General features: G+C 36.9%; 1 pseudogene; it reads left to right on the top strand.

Annotated features, from left to right (window-relative positions):
• The first annotated feature begins 4,735 nt into the window (after positions 1-4,735).
• LOC108395801 (olfactory receptor 2G3-like) lies at positions 4,736-5,672 on the top strand (annotated as a pseudogene).
• The last annotated feature ends 3,034 nt before the right edge of the window (positions 5,673-8,706 follow it).

Genomic DNA, 8,706 nt, shown 5'->3' with positions numbered 1-8,706 from the left:
GATTAGTTTCAAATGGTAAAAATGTTCACTTTTAGTAATAAAATCTTGTAGTATCAGTAATAAAAATGGCCCATGTAACATGTCATTTACAGTTGAAGGTTCTGCTCCCCCAACTTGAGCCTATTTCAGTCTGGGATCTTGTAATGGAGATTTGAGTGTTGGAAGGATCTCTAGATTTTATCTTGTGCATTTCTATCTTTATGTATTAGCATTATTTTATGTTATTTCTCTTTGTCCAAATATTGTACTTTGTTCCATAATTAAGCTCTATTATTATATCTTGATTAGCAGTAGAGCAGGTCTTCATATTTTTTACTTTTTCTTCAGCCATATCTTGGTATTACTGGTGCCTTACATTTCTATATACATTTTAGAATATCCAAATTAATGTACTTGCACTAAATATTGAGATCAAGGTTGTAAATATCTTTTCCAAAATTTCAAATCTTCCAATCCATGAATAATTGTAATCTCTCAATTATTTGTCATTTCACATTTTTCTCAATAGTTTATTCATTTTGTGTTATTTACACACATCTACCTTAAAATTTATTCCTGCTTTTCATTTATTAATGATTCATAAATTATTTCTTTATAAAATAATATTTTCTGACAGTTGCCAATACATAGAAGTACAATGAATTTGTCATACTCACATTTCACAATTGTGGGATAATCTGGTTAATTTCATTAGTTATCAGGGGAGTACAAATTAGAATCATGAGATACTCACTGTATACCACCAGGATGGCTAAAATTAAAAGGTCAGAAAATACTGTTTTTGCATAAATGTGGATAATTGGAACTCTCACACTACATGTGGAGTATAAGTTTGCGAAATCAATTTTTGGAATCAGTGGTTTCTACTAAATCTCAATACATGTCTACTTTATGATTCAGCATTTCTACTCCAAAGTATAGTCCTAAAAGAACTGTTTCATATAACTTGTTCACTGAAAGACATGTAGAAATATATTCACAGCAACATTATTCATAACAGACTGAAATTAGAAATAATGTCCATCAGCACTACAATGGATAAATAACTTGGGACATATTCATACAATAAAATACATTATTTTATAAAGATATACTCTATTGTTACATGGACCAATGTGAATGAATCTTCACAAATTTAATGTTGAATGAATGAAGGTAAAAACAAAAGAAATACTGCTGTATGATTTCATTTATATATAGCTAAAAAACAATCAATATAGTGATTACATAGGGACAGGTAGAAATAATATATGGAAAGGGATTTGAGTGTTTGGAATGTTACTTATGCTTTATTTCTTGATCAAGATGTGTTTACTTTGTAATAGTTCATTAAGTTGTTTATTCTTTTGTATATACATAATTTTATTTAAAATGTATCAATAGACTTTCATAAGAATCCAGATTATATGGAAGATTCTAAATATTTTGCAGTTCTGAGACTTAATGCATAAAAGTTCAACCAACTAGAGCTGACCAGTTTATTTTCTTCAGAAGGGCATTTGCTGTGATATTTGTCAAAGTCTCCTCCATGCTTTTATTACTGAATATAGATCTTAGGTAAATGTTTGTTGCAATTCATTCTTGCATTGCTGCCATTGTTTTTCTTATGCCTGATCCACTAAGTCATTATGATCACCTGCCTGGAACCCGTATGCACATGAATTTTTACCTGGACTCTAAAATATTGAGACAATGATTAGCCTTAAGCAAAAGACAAAAAAAGTTTCACTTCTGTTGCAACCTAAAAAAAAAGTAACAGATATGGATGTGGATAAGTTTATAAGTGGCAGAAAGGAAGTCAATGAAGGTCCCTCTTGGAGCCTTTGTTTTATCTTGGAAATTAGATGCAAGACAGCCTGCTTGGAAGGATGTGGGACATAGGCAGGAAGGATTTCAGAATTTGTTGAATATTTGCTATGGAGATGGACGAGACAAACAGGAGACATAGAGAAAGATTTCTGGGAAGAACTAAGAATCCATTTGATATTGAGAGATCAGGGGTTTTTAATGGCATATTCAACATATTTGTATATGTACCTCCAGTGATATTTGACCCATAAATATTGAGGAAAGGATCCTGTTGAAATACTCCTGGTCTGCAGTTTGGCAAGTAGAGGTGGTTAAAAGGGCAAGATGAAAGAAAACTTAGCTAGGATGAAAAGAATTTGAAGTTATGAGCCAGTAGAATGTACTTATAAATATGTATGTACTGAATGTATAATATATATTACTGATGGAAATAACATGAATGTGGCAGAAATGAGGTAACAATTTGGTGTAGGGAGATTATGAAGGTTGAAGCTAAATATCTTTGTTGCTTGACTTAGATTTAAGCAATAGTGAAAAATCAGAGGCAAAAGTGTCTATTTCAGAATGATCTCCTGGGGCAGTTCTTTGGGTACTACAGAGCCTGATATTAATTGCCATGTTGTGAGAACTGTGTCCTTGGAATCTTTTCATATTCAGTGCCCTGTGTCCCTTCCAAGTCTCTCCTGACCTGTTGATCTTCAGGGATCCCCATCTCAAATAATAGTCCCTACAACCAGTACATGGACCTTAGGCACTGACTGGAAGGTAATAGTAATTTGAACCCTAGGGCTTAAAGTTCTTTTTCATGTTACAAGATTATCAGTGCGCAAAAAAAAAAAAAAAAAAAAATCTGTTAAACTTCCTGGTAACTTTTTCACTTCTTGATTTTGTATCTACACCATGTCTATGACTCTTAGCTTTTAATGATAAATTGAGATTCTGGTTTAAAGTGATGTTCATCTAGGTGAGGCAAGATTATACAGTACACATATGATATTACATTTGTGTCTTAGTGAAATTCAATACTTCTACAAGTCTAAAATGAATATACTCGTATAGATAAGGAACCAGTCCATGACAGTGAACTGATCTCTCATGGTATTTCTCTTGAGGTATTGTGTTATTTGTGTGTGTTGGGAAGTAAAAATAAGGGGGAAATTCTCATTTGACTGGGAAGGATAAGGTAGCAATCTGCAGGCTGCATTAAGAAGAAGTGACATGGGTCTGGCTTTATTTTGTTCCTTTGATAGAAAAATGAGAGTACTTTTTAGGGTAGCTACTAAATGGATGATAACTGTCCATGAATGAGAGAATGGGAAAAGTTATGTACATATGTGCTTATTTGTGTTTGTGAACATGAATATATACATATATATAATTGTGGGTACATTTATTAGAATTAGAAAAAATATATGTAAACTAGTTTGTTCCTTAGGGGCTCATCTATATTCTCATTTTACTATTATTTACTTTCACTATTTTGAGGGATCACTCAGTGACTTTGTGCTATTGTTGGATGTCCAGTTTCCTCATCTGACCCTTCCCTTTCCTTCATTTGCTTTCCATTGAGTTCTGTCAATTTCACTAAGGTAAATTAATATAAGGTATTAATCACTGATAATTATTTAATATATTTTACTTTCATGATTAATTTTCACAAGTAATAAAACAATTTTAGTATATGCAGTTATTACTAGGAAAGAATTTTGAGGCCTCGGTGATTCTTATTGATAGTATGTAGAAGGTTCATACTTGTCTTAAACATGAAGTAGTTATGATCTTTGGGATTATGCTTTGTATTAGTGTATCAAAATCTTGGCCTCTGTAATCTTCTAGACAGTAAAAATTCTATGTGGGTTTGATGTACACTGAGACAGCCTCTTTTATGTCACCAGAAAACCCTCCTTTCCCTGATCCTCATCCCCTCCATTCAGATCCAAGCACCTCTTCCTTCAATATGCAAGATCAGGAAGCTGATTCCCTTTCTCAACACCACACACCAAAGTAGGCACAAGGTTTGTTCTGAGGGCATTTATGAATTTTCATCATTAATAAGCTGTTGGAAAATAGGAAGAAAGGAAAGAAGGAAGGAAAGGAGAAAAGAAGGAAAAGAAGGGAGGTAGGGAGAGAAGAAAAGAAAAAAGGAGAGAACAATGGGAAAAAAAGAAACAATGTAAAAGGAAAAAAAGACTGAATTAAAGGGAGGCAGTGCAAGAAACAGAAATGATATGAATAATAGACAAAGTATGTGGGGCTAAATGACTGGTAGACTAAAGGAGTTAACTAATCCCTAAAAAAAGTATGTTTTTGAAATTATCTGTGAATAATGATTAAACATTTAAATAGAAATGATAATATTATTTCTTTCAATAGCCAAATATTTGCCATTTTATAAGAAAAAATGACCTCTGTAATCTTTAGAAGCTGGCTGTCATTTATATAATGAAAATCCTTGAAAAAAAATTCCCACCTCAAAATTATGACTGAAGAATTAAAATAAGTATATATATATATTAAGCACTGATATTTCCCCCATTTAATAAGGATGATTCATCATAAGTTATAGATTATAATTTATAATTATATAATGTTATAACTGAATGCATTGTATTCTTCTGACAGTCTCTTTCTTCCTTCTTTATTTTCTATCTTTGATCAATTTTATCTCAGCTTCTAATATTTATGTCTCAGGAAAACTCTGCTTTTACAATTAACCTTTATGTGCCTCTGTATAAAGTTGGGTCCTTATTGTCATCTGCTGCAATTTCTGAAGGACACTGTCAAAATTAATTCCATAGGTCACTGTAATTTCTCTCAAAGTCAGTTTTTGAAAGACTTACTCTTAAAAAGTATTATGACCAGTGGCCAACACATTATCCTATCTCTAAATTCTCATAATGTTTTTCTCCTTTTTCTGAACAGGATAATGGGCATAAACAAGAGCAGTGTCAAAGAAGACTTCATTCTGACAGGCTTCTCTGATCAGCCCAGCCTGGAAAAGAATACTCTTTGTGGTAATTTTGGTATCCTATCTCCTGACTCTTATGGAAAATACAATCATTATTCTGATCTCCTCCATAGATTCTAAACTCAAAACACTTATGGACTTTTTCGTCACTCGCCTCTCCCTAGTTGATATCTGCTTTACCACCAGTATTGTCCCCCAACTGCTATGGAACCTAAGAGGACCAGCCAAGACCATCACAGCCCTGGGCTGTGCTGTTCAGCTCTATATGTCCCTGGCCTTGGGCTCCACTGAGAGTGTTGTCCTGGCTGTAATGGCTTTTGATAGATACGCTGCAGTTTGCAAACCTCTCCACTCTGCAGCTGTGATGAACCCACAGCTGTGCCAGGCTCTGGCAGGGCTGGCGTGGCTGAGTGGGGTAGGGAACACTCTCATCCAGAGCACTGTCACGCTCTGGCTGCCTAACTGTAGACACCGGCAGCTTCATCATTTCTTCTGTGAGAAACCCTCAATGATTTAGCTTGCATGTGTAGACATCCATGCCAATGAAGTACAGTTATTCATCGCTTCATTGGTCTTGCTTCTCTTGCCCTTAGCACTGATATTGATGTCTTATGGACATATAGTCAAGACAATTATAAGGATCAAGTCAGTCCAGGCCTGGAATAAAGCCCTAGGAACATGTGGATCCCATTTGATAGTGGTGTCCCTCTTCTATGAGACTATCACAGCTGTCTACATCCAGCCCAACAGCTCTTATGCCCACAGTCATGGGAAATTCATCTCCTTCTTCTATACAGTAGTGACTCCCACCCTCAATTCTCTTATCTATGCACTGAGGAATAAAGATGTGCAAGGAGCCCTGGGAAGACTATTTCACAGAGACCTAAGCTCTTAAAAGACAAAGCAGGGCACACAGTGATCAATTTTTTTACAGAACAAAGAAACTGGAGGTCATTTTGTGTAATCCTTCACTTAACACATTTATTAACCTATAAGGAACAGATGTAATCATCAGTCTGCATCATCATCTTAAACTTGGCTACAGAACTATCCTATCCAATCTCTTTCACAGGCTATTTTGGGACCCCATGTAAGGTACTATTTCCCCTCACACTTCAGGTGTCTGTAATTCATACCATTTCTGTTTCTTGCCCTCCCTTCCTTCCTGCATTGTAATTCAGCCTTCCCTCCTTTTTTCCATCATCTTTTTTTTCTTTCCTTCCTTCCTTACATTTTCCACATTTTATTCCTTCTTTTCTTCCCATTTGTATGATGTGCTTAACAACCATTTCCTCTGCTGCTTCTACATTATATCCCTTCCCATCAGTATTGTAACAATTTCTGAAAAAACAACTATCCCTAAAAATAATTTCCCGTTTATCACAATAATGGAGAGACTAGACTAGAGAATTTGGGTTTTAACTACACAACTTCCTTTTTGAACTTGCATAAGTTTTATTGAGCTTTTTTGAATCCGAGTTTACTTATGAGTAAAAAAGAAAGAGCTTTATTACTGGGCTGATTAAGAGATTAGAAAGTTAGTGTAAGTTAGTTAAGGCCTGACAGTTGTTTTTCTTTTTTGTAATGCAATTCCTGACTTAAGTTTTGGTTGCAGGGACATCCACTTCAAAGATGGCTATTCAAAAAACATAGTGACAGCACAGGACTAGATACAAGCCATCTTCCCCCACCCATCAGGCTCTCCTGTTTTAGAAATCTTGGTTGATTTAGATAAATGACAATTTGGGCTACTTGGTTTTCTCTTCCCTTGTGCTTTTAATTTCTACTCATGTTTTCACCGAAAGAGTGAACTCATGAAACCCTAGGGCCCCACCATTGACCCCAATAAAAGCAGAGTCTCCTGCTATGCATTCTTTCTTTCTATTTACAGCCTCATTGTGTTGTGTGGCCCCAGAAATGCCATGTACCCTCCTATGCTTTTGAGTAATAAGCCTTGTTCTTTTCTCAGAGTTTCCTGATAGTTATTGCTGAGGGCATCCTGCAATCATAAGAACCACAACATTGGTTACTGGCAGGCTGAGACCAATACAAAACAATAATTAAGCACCAGGCAAGAAGTGATCAATGAATATCAATGACATCTTTCCAATCTTCTAATCCTGTGATCATAGTATTCCCCCTATTTTGATCTAATATATGTTTATTTCAACTGTAGCCGATAAAAATTCTTACCTCATCAATAACATTTTATCCACTCACATGTATACAGCATCCCTCCCTAAATTTTTCCTCATCCTTCTCCTAGAACAAAGCCAACCTTATTACTCTCTAGGCAGGAAAACAGAAGTGTTGACCTATGAAGAATCTAGAAGAGCTGTACAAAAAAAGAGATGTACAGAGATATATGTTATTCCAGTGAAATACCATTATCACTTATCATGAAGCCTGATTCAACAAGCTTTGCCCAAGTGGACAGCATTTCTAACCAGCTTTCTAGTGAATGCATTGCCTCACTCCTGAGTATAGCCTCTTGTAGTAGGGGAAAACTGAACTTAATCTCTGGGTTTAAAATTTAAAACTAACATTAGCTTAAAAGTGAACTCAAGAAGCCCCAAAACTTTTTAATCACTTAAAGGTGGCAGTTTCTCTTTGTTCTCCCAATTTTCTGAGTCTCAGGGTCAGAGACCCAAGCCATCCTTTCCCAGTGTACTGAGGAGGAATTGGTAGGAGAAACAAAAAGCAATTGATTCAGCTCTGAATGTCGGCTTATATCCTTGCAAGCTGACACTTTATGTATTCTGTAAACACCACAGTCTCTCTCCCAGGATTTCCCCTTTAAAAGCCCTGTTTGTGATTCAGCAGGACAGTGATTCTTTAAGGCATGAGCCTGCCACTCTCTTATTTGCTGGCAAATAGACTATTCTTTCCTTTCGTCAAAACCTTGTCACTGTGTTTTGTGATTTGAGTTTGGTGACAGGGAGCAGTTTTCAGTAACACTTTTATATGCAGAGACACCCATACATAGAGGAAAAAAGAAAGGAAAAGTCTTATGTAAGAAACAGTATTAATGAACTGCAAAAATCCTCATTAATGCACTTGATGAAGGTTCATGAAACAAAACAAAATAATGACTTAAGAGCAGTATAATAAGGAAAAATGAGCCATTCTGAGAAAAAGATGGCAGTGTACAAAGGCAAGGCAAAAACCTCCTCTCAAAATCACACAGAACACAAAAATACAGCAAATACAACTAGACCTAAAAATGACCTGAAGACTGCAGAACCGACTACCTACATCTGGGGAAGAAAAAAAGACCCTACAGAAAAGGGTAAAGTGGCAAAGCCACGATCCAGCGGGACCTAAGCCCTCCCTGAACCCCAGGCCACAAACAGGAGGAAGAGGAATTTAGCAGGGAGGGAGTGGAAGCCCAGAACCACTGAATAACTGGCTCTAGAGATTGCTTCAGGAACACAAGCCCACATTTCATGGTGCCCTGGTGATTGGTGCAGCTGGACAACAGAGCCAGGAGGAAGACTTGGGGAGGCTGAGATCCCAGCTGCCAGTGGAGAACAGGCATGCTCTGCCAGCCCCTCTGAGAAAGAAAGCAGAGCAGGCAGTTTTAAAGACTTCTCAGCAGTGAGAGGGGCACCAGAGGGGCAAGAATTGCACAATGCTCTCTGTTTAAGAGAAAGATCAGGTGGACACCACCTCCCCATCCCACCCTCAGTCCAAAAGTCTCAGGAGCTTCAGATGCTCCATCACCCTCACAGTCAACACAGCCCAGAAACTCCTTGTGGTGGTGCATGGCCTGCCAGCTGGCAGTAAAATAGACTGCTTCCAGGTATGCAGGGGGAGAATCCCCAGCCTGCTAAGCCCTATTTTGGGACAGCTGGGAAGCTGCATACAGGAGCCAGCCCTGGGAGTTCATTCCTCCTGGCTGGTGTGAGTCCTGTTTTGCAGGGTCCCTG

The sequence above is a fragment of the Manis javanica genome, chromosome 16 (assembly GCF_040802235.1).
Source record: "Manis javanica isolate MJ-LG chromosome 16, MJ_LKY, whole genome shotgun sequence".
NCBI classification, from domain to species: Eukaryota; Metazoa; Chordata; class Mammalia; order Pholidota; family Manidae; genus Manis; species Manis javanica.
The sequence above is the reverse complement of the archived record's forward strand: the minus strand, read 5'-3'. Positions and strand labels throughout refer to the sequence as shown.